The 12,257-nt window shown below is 43.1% G+C and overlaps 1 long non-coding RNA gene across 1 annotated transcript; it reads right to left on the bottom strand.

Annotated features, from left to right (window-relative positions):
- Positions 1-360: 360 nt before the first annotated feature.
- LOC308479190 lies at positions 361-5,403 on the bottom strand. Its single transcript, XR_013987541.1, has 3 exons — positions 5,279-5,403; positions 1,144-1,263; positions 361-622 (listed from the first exon to the last, which is right to left on the bottom strand). It is a non-coding gene; the product is annotated as an uncharacterized lncRNA (long non-coding RNA).
- Positions 5,404-12,257: the final 6,854 nt, after the last annotated feature.

Genomic DNA, 12,257 nt, shown 5'->3' with positions numbered 1-12,257 from the left:
ATGAGAACAGCCTGCTGCCACTGTGCTCCCAGCTGCTGGATTCCTATGGTGTGAGGAGGAGTTTTGTATGAGTGTGTGTGCATACGTGCAACTGACCTTGCCTAGCCACTGTCTTGGAAAGGAAAACAGGGGACCACATGGGCAAATTTCCATCCAATTTTTACTCCAGAACATGGCTGTCAAGGCCTGTTGCTTCCCTTCCTTGTTTATCCTGTTGTCCTGGTGCATTTTGGGTTTGGTCAAGATTATATATCCAAGAGGCCCACCCTCACGGTATAAAAACTCGCTGAAATATGTATGTATTTATTTCACAATCCTTCCATGACACATAAGGAGAGGCTGGCTCTCTCTCTCTCTCTCTCTCTCTCTCACACGCCCCCCCCCCCCTTGATGGATGTATCATGTGGGCCTACAGGAAGCCTGCAGCCCATCAGGAACATCTTATGCTGTTCTTAAATCCCGGGCAATGTCTCTCTTAAGCAGTGGTCTATGCTTTCCCGTGCAGACACACAATCTTACGCTGACTTTCTTCTGGTTCCAATCTGGACATGGAGACGGGTGCATGTCAATCCGGATGCCTGCTTCATGGTCGTGCACTGGAATGCGCCTGCCGCGGTGTTCTCTGATGGAGTGCAAACTGGCTACAGGCTTTGAGTTAAATTAACCACGCGACTCCCTGTTATTGTTCAGGGGGAATTATGTGCCCAATTTCCCCCCACTGCCGCGTTGCAAATTGAGTCCTAAGTGTCCCGTGAAATGGCTGCATAATTTGTGCATTTAGGAACTGGTGGCACAAATGTGTTCAGAGCTGGAAGGTGACTGAGATCCAGATGGTTTTTCTTCTCTCCCCCCGCCCTTTCTTTTCTTGTCTCATTCATTTAAATATGTCTCTCCCTTTCATAAACTCGCCATTATTATAGTCAATTTGGAGATGGGGAGAAACTCAATGCAAATACCCCTAATACTATCTCAGGCTCTCACAGGGCTTTAAATTCATCGCCATCCCCTCCTGTGGGGGTGGGGAATGATTCAAATCTCCTTTACTAAGGCAAGGAGAAATACAGTAACTAAGTTCCGTTTACTCAAATGTCTCCACGCGCCCCATTTCTCACATCCTAAAAGTGCAATACTATACCCACTTACCTGGGATTAAGCCTCATTGAATTCAGTGGGACAGCTCAGTAGACATATATCAGATGGCACTGTCAGTCTCAGCAACTCTGTTGCACTATGGCCCACCTTTTTTTGTTTTCGTTTTTTGGCCTTTAAATATATATAACAGTGAATTGCAATTTGAATGTAGCTCCACTGTACCACAAACCTTGTAAACTTCTTGGGGTGATGTGCTTGTGAAGAGCAGTGGAACAGACGTCTGATGTCCCCAGTGGAAACTGGCAGTGCAATCCTCTCTCTCTCTCTCTCTCTCTATATATATATATATAATCTCCTCGGAAGTAAATCCTATTGAGTTCAGTGGAACATATTCCCAGGGTTGTGAGTATAGGATTTCAGCCTAAGACTCAGTGGGAGTGCCTGAAAACATGTGAATGATTCAGTGTGGCTGGGAGGACACCACAAAATAGGGTTGTCAACTGACCAGAAAAAAATTGTCCTTTATCTGTAGCTTGATCTGCATAAATTCATATAAAGAGAAGCTGTTTGTGGCAGGTTGATATGTATTATGGTCTTCTAAAGTCTATAGGACAGGCTACTGTTCAGTTCAGAGGCATGGAAGCTAATAAATAGTAATGGAGGCAGTGAGAGATTTTACTTTCTTGGGCTCCATGATCACTGCAGATGGTGACAGCAGCCACGAAATTAAAAGATGCCTGCTTCTTGGGAGAAAGGCAATGACAAACCTAGACAGCATCTTAAAAAGCAGAAACATCACCTTGCCAACAAAGGTCTGTATAGTAAAAGCTATGGTTTTCCCAGTAGTGATGTATGGAAGTGAGAGCTGGATCATAAAGAAGGCTGATCGCCGAAGAATTGATGCTTTTGAATTATGGTGCTGGAGGAGACTCTTGAGAGTCCCATGGACTGCAAGAAGATCAAACGTATCCATTCTTAAGGAAATCAGCCCTGAGTGCTCACTGGAAGGACAGATCGTGAAGCTGAGGCTCCAATACTTTGGCCACCTCATGAGAAGAGAAGACTCCCTGGAAAAGACCCTGATGTTGGGAAAGATGGAGGGCACAAGGAGAAGGAGATGACAGAGGACGAGATGGTTGGACAGTGTTTTCGAAGCTACAAACATGAGTCTGACCAAACTGCGGGAGGCAGTGGAAGACAGGAGTGCCTGGCGCGCTCTGGTCCATGGGGTCACGAAGAGTCAGACATGACTAAATGATTAAACAACAACAACAACAATCTTACTCCAAAGACATAATCCATTGGTTCTCAAACGTTTTTTCTGGACCACACTTTCAGAACAAAAATTTGCTCGCACACACTTATTGGTAAGAAATACACTGGGGGGGGAAAAGAAACAACTCCTAGCAGTGCTTGATTTATAACATAGAACACAACTACGTTATAATATGATCATGGGACATCCAGAAAGTTTAAAACAATGCAACATGAATCACCCCCAAAATATAATTATCGATGAGTCTCTTACATATGTAACTTAAGGATGTACACAAACTCAATGAGAGGCATGAGCTTGCTTTTGCTGGGTAATCTCATTTATATTAGGTCTAATTTGAGACAAACAAACCCCCCTCTCCTCATCAACACAAATAAGCCTTTCTCTTGTCTGATCTTTCATATTTGTCAGAGTTTAAAATCCCTGTAGAAGAATAGCTAATGCTATTATCCAGTGCAGTTCGAACAGCAATTCTGCATCACAACTAGGATTGTCCTCAATATCACCTGATGCTCTTGCTCTCGTTTTGAAAATGTATCTATCCATATTCTGCAAATAAATACTATACTATACTATACTATACTATACTATACTATACTATACTGAAATGTTTCCTTGTTTCTTTGCTTGCCCTTGGATTTTCCCTCAATTGCCACCCTCTCCTGCCACACCAGTGTGGTCTGCCACATACCATTTGAGAACCACTTACATAATCCATTGTAAAGGCCTTCTGAGCAAGCCCTGTTGAAAGGCATGGAAAATTTACAAAAACGCCATCATACTCTTGCAGCACTCCCAGTGATTTCAACTGGGCTTGCCTAGGAGATCCTCCTGAATGGACTGTATATCAAAACTCTCTGTGTAGATTTCCATTTCCCAGATTTTCTATCATACATATAGGAGAAGTAAACCTTTCATTTTAGCAGGTCACAGTTTCCCTAAAAAATATGATAATACCACAGACACACTTTTATTTTGTTGCAAAAACTCAAGGCTGCACCTGTGCGCTGGGGAAGATATAAAGCAATAGGAGCCAGTCCCTTTGAGTGAAATGTGGACCTCTTTCCGACACCTGTATTACCAACTGCAAGTTATGTAAATGACATTAAATTTGTTTACAAATACATTTCAAAACAAACCAAAATGTAAAAATGACCTTTAAAAATTGCTTACTAACCCATTTCAATCAAAAAGAGCAACACTGCCATTTAAAGTGGGCTATTTATTCAGCACGAGTACCTTTTGTAGGAAAGTTGCAAACAAAATTTACAGTTTAACATATCTTGATCTGAGAAACAATTTTTTGCAGGTGTGTATTGAAATCTTCCAGTGCAATACCACAAATAGTACTGTACAAAGAAACAGGAAAACGAGCCAGATGTATTTGCCTGACCCTCTCCAAGAAACAATTGGCTTAGTAACACTTGAACTCACATTATAAGCTTTCTGCCTTTTCACGGAGAAACACTTAAAAAAAGGTTACTGGTGGAAATCAACAGGTGAACTGTTTCCACCAGTGCCTGCCTCTCTATGCCAGGGAAATTGACACCTGTTGATTTTTACCTATTATGCAGCTCACATTCTGTGCCCATGTAGAAAGTTAAAACAAATCCACACCTTGTGGGCAAGGTGGTCCCAATTATGAGACAGCAAAGCCATGACATGGGAACAATATAAAGACTGCATATATTTCTATTTATATAATAATATATTTATATAATGTTACACGCCTCTCCTGTCTCTGAGCAGCACCAGTTTCCAGAGGTCCAGTAGCTTACGCAGAGTCTGTGTTTCCTTTGGAAACAAGGCACAATGGAGACCATGTTGTCTTTAGGATATATGGTTAATTTACACATATCTACAACCTGAGCCTATGGCAGGGGTGTTCAAAGCATTACACTCCAAGAGGATCCTGTTTCTCCCATTCCTGCAGCTTCAAACGGTCAGTCGACATTGTGCTCTGACTCCATCCCTCAGCTTGCCGTGTTTAACAGACTGCAACTATTTTTCCTCCATCCCCAACTGCAATCCTAAAACTTTCTCCCCCCCAAAAAACTGGCATTGTCTTATGCTTACTTCCCAGAGCATAGAATGGGACTTCACCCATTTGCTGGCTGGCATGTAGTCTTAGTTTAGCTGATGGCATATCCCTGTTAATGACTTAGCGGCCACTATCAGGCTGGCCTGTGTTTTGACACTGCTAAATTCACCGCCTGGCAGCCCATCTTAATATTCCAAGCACTGAGTAAACTTAAACACCTAATAGGCCCAGGAATTTAGGGGAGTTGAGGCACCCAGAAACCCATAGCAATAAAATAATAATGATCTCAGGGAACTTTGCAATATGATTGTAATTCCAAAACAAGAATAAAAATATGTAAGTGTCAGGTGCTGGTTGCTCGTGAGTAACCAGGCAGGACTCTGACCTGTCTTTTACAGGTTTTATTGGTGCAAACTATGTTCAGTGCAGAAACCCAAAGTTCATGTCTGTCTCGGTCACTTGCAGATTCCGGGAGTGCCCCTTTCCGGTTTCTCCCCAGTAAGAACTTGGACACCCCAAAACTCCGCCTCCCCTCCTTACATTTCAACCCTCTGTGCAAGCAGGGTGACGGAAGTGACGTGTTTGCCTCCTGGCCGGCTGGGCTAGCTGAGGCGCTTTGGCTCTCAAAAGCATCTTCGAGCCTTCCCTTCACTCGGCTATCCCCCTCCCCCCCCCCCGCTCCACTGGAGGTGTGGCTTTCTCCACTGACGGATGAGGAGCTGCTTCTCAGAAGCTTCGGAGGCTCTTGATATTCCCCTGCCTCCCTCCCCCATTCCGATGACAGTCCCCTGACAATAAGATATTAAAAATCAATAAAACAGAAGAGTAGAAAAACAGAAACTACCAGCAAATACAAAATCATCAATCACCTGGTAGAATGAAAACCTCTCAGTCAGCTAAGCTTCTTCATGGAGGATGTTCAAAGGTGAAAAGGCCCTCCTCTTCCACCTTATCTCTTATGGCAGGAGAACTCTGATGGCAGGTTAGTTCAGTGTATCTTGTACTAGCTATTGAGTCAGCACCATCCCTGTTCTACGACACCCTTGTGACATATATGGATTCCAATCATTTTCTTTAAAGGTGAAAAGTTGATCGTAAGAGCATAAGGGCCCTGTTGGATCAGGCAAATGGCCCATCTAGTCCAGCATCCTGTTCTTACAATGGCCAACCAGATGCCTATGGGAAGCATGCAAGCAGAACCTGAGCGCAACAACACTCTCCCCACTTGTGATTCCCCGCAGGCATGCTGCCTCCAACAGTATTGGTAGAACATAACTATCATGACTAGTAGCTACTGATAGACTTATCCTTCATGAATTTGTCTAATCCTTCTTTAAAGCCATCCAAGTTGGTGGACATCGCTACATCTTGTGGGAGCTCATTCCATTAAGTATGTATTGTGTGTGAAAAAGCACTTGATTTGGTCTGCCTTGAATATGCCAACATTTTAACTTCCTTGGATTGTTTAATATGAGAGAGGAAGATGATGCACATGAAAATGATTGCCCAAGGATCATGACTCAATTGCGGTGTTTTGAGAAGAACAAAAGAGTAGCGCCAACAAAATTGTAGAAAGAAGCAATGAAAATGATTAATATGCTGGAAGATCAGGGAGATGGAATTAAAAATAAACACCCATGTTCAGAAGAACCCTCGACAAAACAATGATGGCCGTGAATGAACAAGAGGCATGGAAATGAACAGAAACTCAGGAAGCGCCCTTATATTTAGTCCAAACCCATCTGACATGGAATGAGAGTGTCTCTTTTCAGACAGGCATCTTTTCCAGTGCTTCCTGGCTGCAGCTAGGCATTGAACCTGGGAATTCCTATATACAAAGCAGGAGCTGCAGGTGCTGGCCCTGTCAAGACACCCACCTTTTCCAGGGATGCTTTTCTGCACTTGCATGCTTCTGCAAAATCCAGGAGCAAAAGAAGCTAATCTGTGGATATGTACTAGCCCTGAGAAACCTCTTTTCTCCCCATAGATGTATAGGAGGGTTTGAAAGCTAGTGTGGGCTGTAATAGTTTGTTGCTTAACAAGATAAGCAGTGGTTCCAATAAAACAATTCCCTTTGCAGAACAGATTTAATGAGCTGTCCGTTGATTATTCTTGCTTTTCATCCGAGTGCTTGCATTCTTTGGGAACGGATGCTGATCTGTGTAACCTCTGTGTAAGGCTCCAAGAGAGCTCTGTTAGCTCAGGAAAAAACTGGTCTGCTAGATTTGTGTTTGCCCTCAGGAAGACCACCTTATCAGGCTGTTTGGAGCTGCTGTAACACCAGCCTTCTTTATTTTTGTACTCTCCCCTTTCTTTGTTAGTTCTAACGGTTAACATTCTCTTCCTGTACATTGTAATGAACTGTCGTCAGACAAAAGTAATCACCAATCAGCACCCTTAATTTTATATTAAAAAATAAGCCCCAAAACAAAAGGAGGCTTCATTCTAATTGATGGAAAATTGGTTGTTTCTTGTCAGGTTATTGTTCATTTTGTGGTCCTTAATGACTTGTGTTTCCTACCAATCAGGGCAGAGATTTCAAATCTCATAAAATACCTGTACAGTTTCTCATGCTGTTAAACTGTATGTTACATACTGCCCTCTAAAGACATTTTATCACTTCCGTGTGAGCCCTAAGAGTAGCTGTTTGAAATCCTGAGACTATTTTTATTTTTATTTTTTTACTAAAATACAGCTGGAAATACGGCTTCATGTAGCTAGAAAAGAAATCTGCTTTCTGGGCTTCCAGCTCATCTTGCACAATGAGCAAGTGCAAACAAGCAGTAAGAGAAAACTCTTCATTGGGTATAGACTACAGTTTCCGCTTTCCCCACCAAACACTGCTGTTGCTACCAGCACCACCAAGGCTTCCACTGATGAGGGTTTGTGTGAAGCTTCCACACTGTCCTGCTGAGATGTATCAAGGTTGCAGAGCAGCAGTGTTTAGTCGACGACACCCTTAATAATCAGAGCAATTTCTAATCATACAGAGAAAAAAGAATGGGTGTAAATCAGATTTAACACAGCTGAAAGCTGATCGTGGGAGATTATTATTAAATACTTGTCAAATAAAAATCACAGATGAGCTATGGTATTTTGAAATAGATGGCACATCTTGTTCAGTAAGTTACATGGTGGGAAATTATGTCACACATATAGACATATCCATGCTCATTGTACTTAGGTCTAGGACAAGAATTCTTCTAGAACTACTACCTAAAGGACCCAATCCAGCCCAGGTCTTGGTAGTTCTAGGTCCTAAACAAATATGTACAGTAGACACCCCACAATGCTGATGTGTCCATATCAAATGTCACACATTCTGTATAAGCAAAAGTAGCTGCCCATCATTCTGCCACATGAGCCAGTCCTCGTACCCTGTTTACATCACAAGCTATTCTTGAAGAGTGCATGTTCTACACAGGCTATTACGGTAATTTGATAAGCCAGTTCTTCGTGATATGAATCTTTGCCTTTGTTAAAGGGAGGTGGGGGGAGAACCATTGCAGTCTGATGGCTCGCAGGGACAGTTCATTAAGCAATCAACCCTTTTAATGAAATATTTCTTTGTTAAAATATTCATTGATCTGCTGCAGTTTTGCACTGAGAAAGGACCGGGCTGTGTCCCAAATGCTTTTCTGTCGAGTCCTCCCAAGCACGCACTTAAAACAGAAGATTGTGCCCCAGCATTACAAACATGGTAATTCACACACCAGACCTTGTCAAGTGACCTTCAGAGAGTCCAACCAAGACCCTAGGGTGGCACAAAGCTCTGTTCCCACTATATTGCACCAGTATGGATAATGATTGTTGATGTTTTACATCCCACAGGGCGGTCTTCTTCTGAGAAAAGTAAACGTCAGTTCCTCCCCAAGGAAGAGAGGAAACACACAGAGAAAATACAAGTGGTGCATTTTGTATGGCAATTCTGCTGCTATTATACGTGATGCAGACAGGTGGACTTTGCACAGCTCCTATGCAGCAGTTGTGTGGTTTAGGGGGGAAAGTCAGTTTTCACCAGTCCAGGATCTGGGCCTTGGTGTCAAAGCAGCAAAAAGAGAGTGCTGGTTGAATAAAATATGAAAGGCAGTATGGAGATGAAGACAAGAATATGGGAAAAGACGGAAAGGAAGGACCTTTGTGAAGAAGCTGGTAAAACAATAAGCAAAGTGAGAGAAACAAAAAGAAAACAAATGGGCAGATTCTCCCTTAATTCTCATTAAAACAAAAATCAGGGAACTGAATGGATCAGAAAGTCATCTGATGTAACTGAAATTGATGAGCTGTTGCAGTTTTTCAGTAGACAAGGATCTGTCCCAAAGCATATTACGGTAAATGAAGTCTAGGCCATAAGAAGAAACAACAACATAAACAGCAGTTGAAACTTAAAGCCTCAAAGCAAGGAATATTCTTACACAGTGCTATTGAGTGTCTGACTTGTCCCATCGATTTCAAAAGGATTACTCACAGCTGACTCTGAAAGGGTAAGGAGAGAAGAATCTAAATCTAAGGAAACAATGCAGACAAGCACCGTGAGTGGTGTGTACAGACAGCCGATCTGTATGAGTAACATTATTTGAAAAGCAGATAAATGAAAAATGAAACCCAGACCTGCTGTGTCTAAAGAAGTGAGTGGTAAAGTGTTCATGGCTCTGGGCGGGTGGTACTACAGCCTTGGTCTTTTTCCACCTGGCACGAAGCAAGCAATACGCACAGGTCAGCTGTTCATCGGTCTGGAATTACATTGTTCTCTCGTACTCAAACATAGCCTCCGAGCCCAGAGCTTTTCTCCTTTTGGTCTGAGGTTTCAGAGACATGATGCAGGCTCCCTGCTGAGTAAGCCCCATCTGGAACTGAAGATTCCCAGGTGAAAAGTGGCGGGGGGGGGGGGGAGAGCAGGAGCTGGAGCAAGGAATGTGTGGGAGGCAACATTCCTAGTTCAACCTCTCACCAAAAACACGTTTCCCTGTGAGAATACCCTATGGCTAGCCAGAGGTCCTTTGAAAAAATTGTCAGCAGCAGAGAACATGGCAACTAAAGATTTTTTCAGCTGATTTTTTAAAAATCCAGATTTTATCTTTAGTTCTATAGTAATGCTAACACTATCTGGAGCCAACAATCTGTTGGCTCATCCACCACTATGATTGGAGAGAAGGAGGAAGAATACTTTGGCAGGGGAGTGGCAGTGTTAGCCTTGCTGTGGTGTTAGAAAATAGTCGTATCGCCTCCTTTGCCTATACCATTTTTGATGGTACTGACTATCCACAACTGGAAAACACAGAATGTGCAGGGAGATTTAGACAAAAAGTGTCAAAGTTTTCTGAGATGACGGGCAGTGCAGCATTAAGAGGAAGGAGCAGCACGGCCCGAAACTTTTGTTCAAAACTAGGGCTCTGTACATAGGGACGCAGGTGGTGCTGTGGTCTAAACCACAGAGCCTAGGGCTTGCCATTCAGAAGGTCGGCGGTTCGAATCCCCACAACAGGGTGAGCTCCTGTTGTTTGCACCCAGCTCCTGCCCACCTAGCAGTTCAAAAGCACGTCAAGTGCAAGTAAATAAATAGGTACCACTCTGGCAGGAAGGTAAACGGCGTTTCCGTGTGCTGCTCTGGTTCGCCAGAAGCGGCTCAGTCATGCTGGCCACATGGCCCGGAAGCTGTCTACAGACAAACGCCGGCTCCCTCGGCCTATAGAGTGAGATGAGCGCGCAACCCCAGAGTCGTCCGTGACTGGACCTAACAGTCAGGGGTACCTTTGCCTTTTTAGGGCTATGTACACATTAGCAGCTTAAAACCTAGAAAGGTTGTTCCCTCAGCCACTGTATTTCATGTTGCATTTACATGCTGCATGTACACAGTAGAGATTTAACCACAAAGAACACTTTCAAATTGGATGGAATCTGGTTTGAGGGAAAATGCATCAAGCAGCAGAATTTCGCAGGAAACTACAGGTATGGATTGTGGCTAAAGTTCTGTCTACATGGCTTCAAACAGCTGGAGCCAGAGCAAATGGTAATGTGTACACAGCCGTATATATTTCTCAGAATGAGTGAGGCATGGAGCCAGTTTGTTATGGCCCCTGGTATTCATGTGACATTATATTCCCCAGAAACAAAGGGTGCTTCCAGACAGGGGCTTAATTTGCAAACAAGGTGTTGAGATACCACAAATGTATTGTGGCAGCAGTCATTTTACTTATTAGATTTTGTCTGTAAAGTTTAGTCTGGATTAAATGGGGTGGGGAGGAGATGCAGGATGTCATTTTGCTACACAGCAATGATGCTGCAAAAAAGTTGCATGAGGCGCATCAATCACAAAATAAAATCTCACCTGGAAGTGTCCAAAATCCAGTGTTGAGAAAATATGATAAATCCACAACAGATGGATTACATTGAGAGAAGGTGGTTTGAGGATTCTTTAGTTGTGACTCCTGCATTGCAGGGGTCAGACTAGATGGCCCTTGAGGATCCCTTCCAACTCTACAATTCTATTATTCTATGCATGGATCCTAAGCATTTAACATGTAACCACCCACAGTAATATAAATGATTTGGGCGGCAAAACCCATTGTTTAAAAATAGAAGCATCATTTCTAGAACATTTTACTGCTTTGGTCATTGGAAAACCTATAGCACAGATGCTAGCCTGACTAAAAGATGGTAGCGTTTGGCATCTTCGGAGTAATTTACAGGCACTATATACTTATATTTATGCCACACAGCCCCATCTAATTTAAAATCTCCCAGCACATCCATCTCCAGGATGGATACTCCACATGCAGCCCTCCCTATTCCCCCTTCTCTGGCTTTAGAGCCACTAAGGAGTTCTACATTTCCTTGTGGATATTTGTTTGGGAAAACATGATGCAGTTACTTGTTGACTAAGGCTAGTGGGTTGGCTTTTAACCCAGCGCTGAGAGGAATATGTTGTTTTTAAATGCAGAGCCAGGGGATTTCTCATCACTTACAGTAAATGGATCACGTCATTTCATTGCCTTACACAACTGGAATGTAATAGCCCAATGACAAAGCCATGGCCACCCACCTAACCATTTTGTCTAAAGCTGGAGTAGGAATTTCACAACTATTTAGCCAAGGAAGGCAGTGCCAGCAACCATGTGGAAAGGTATCAGACACTTTCTCCAGTTCGGGGGCATAAGAAAGACACCTCCCCTTTCTGGGATCCTGCTAATTACAGGGCAGCTTTTACTCATTCAGTGTTGGGCACTGCTTTTGCTTCATCATTTATATTAAACTCTGTTAACTATTTTTATACTCATGGATCCCTTGGAATTTTCCAGTATGCTGCTTATGTTGTGCTGGATCCATTATGCAAATAGATTCAAATGAAGCAAAAGCTTGAGAATCATCTTTGATTGAAGCCATCACCAACCAACCTGGTGCCTTCCAAATCCTTTATAGACTACAACTTCCATCAGCCCCAGACAGCGCTGCTGGAGGGCACCAGGTTGGTGAAGCCTGGTCAAAACCAACAGAGAAAGTGTTAGGAAGAAATAGACATGGGTTGTTTTTATGTTTGGGCTGTTTCCTAATCAGATCCAGCTTTTGTGTGAGGTAGTTTATAATTGTCTATTGGGTGAGGAACCACTCAGCCTTAGCTGAGCTGGTAGAGAAAGCAGAAGCTGAAATTCATTCATTCATTGCATTGATATCTCACCTGTGGCTCTCCCCACCTCAATTAATCCCCACAGCAAACTCTGCATGGTAGATTATGCTGAGGGGCAGTGACTGACCCAAGGTCACCCAGTGAGCTTCATGGTCAAGTAGGGATTTCAACCCTGGTCTCTCAAGTCCTAGCCCAAAACTCTAACCACTATAGCAAACCAGCTT

This window comes from Podarcis pityusensis, assembly GCF_964106645.2.
Source record: "Podarcis pityusensis genome assembly, chromosome: 6".
Lineage (NCBI taxonomy): Eukaryota > Metazoa > Chordata > Lepidosauria > Squamata > Lacertidae > Podarcis > Podarcis pityusensis.
Note: the sequence above shows the minus strand (reverse complement) of the source record. Positions and strands in the feature narration are given on the sequence as shown.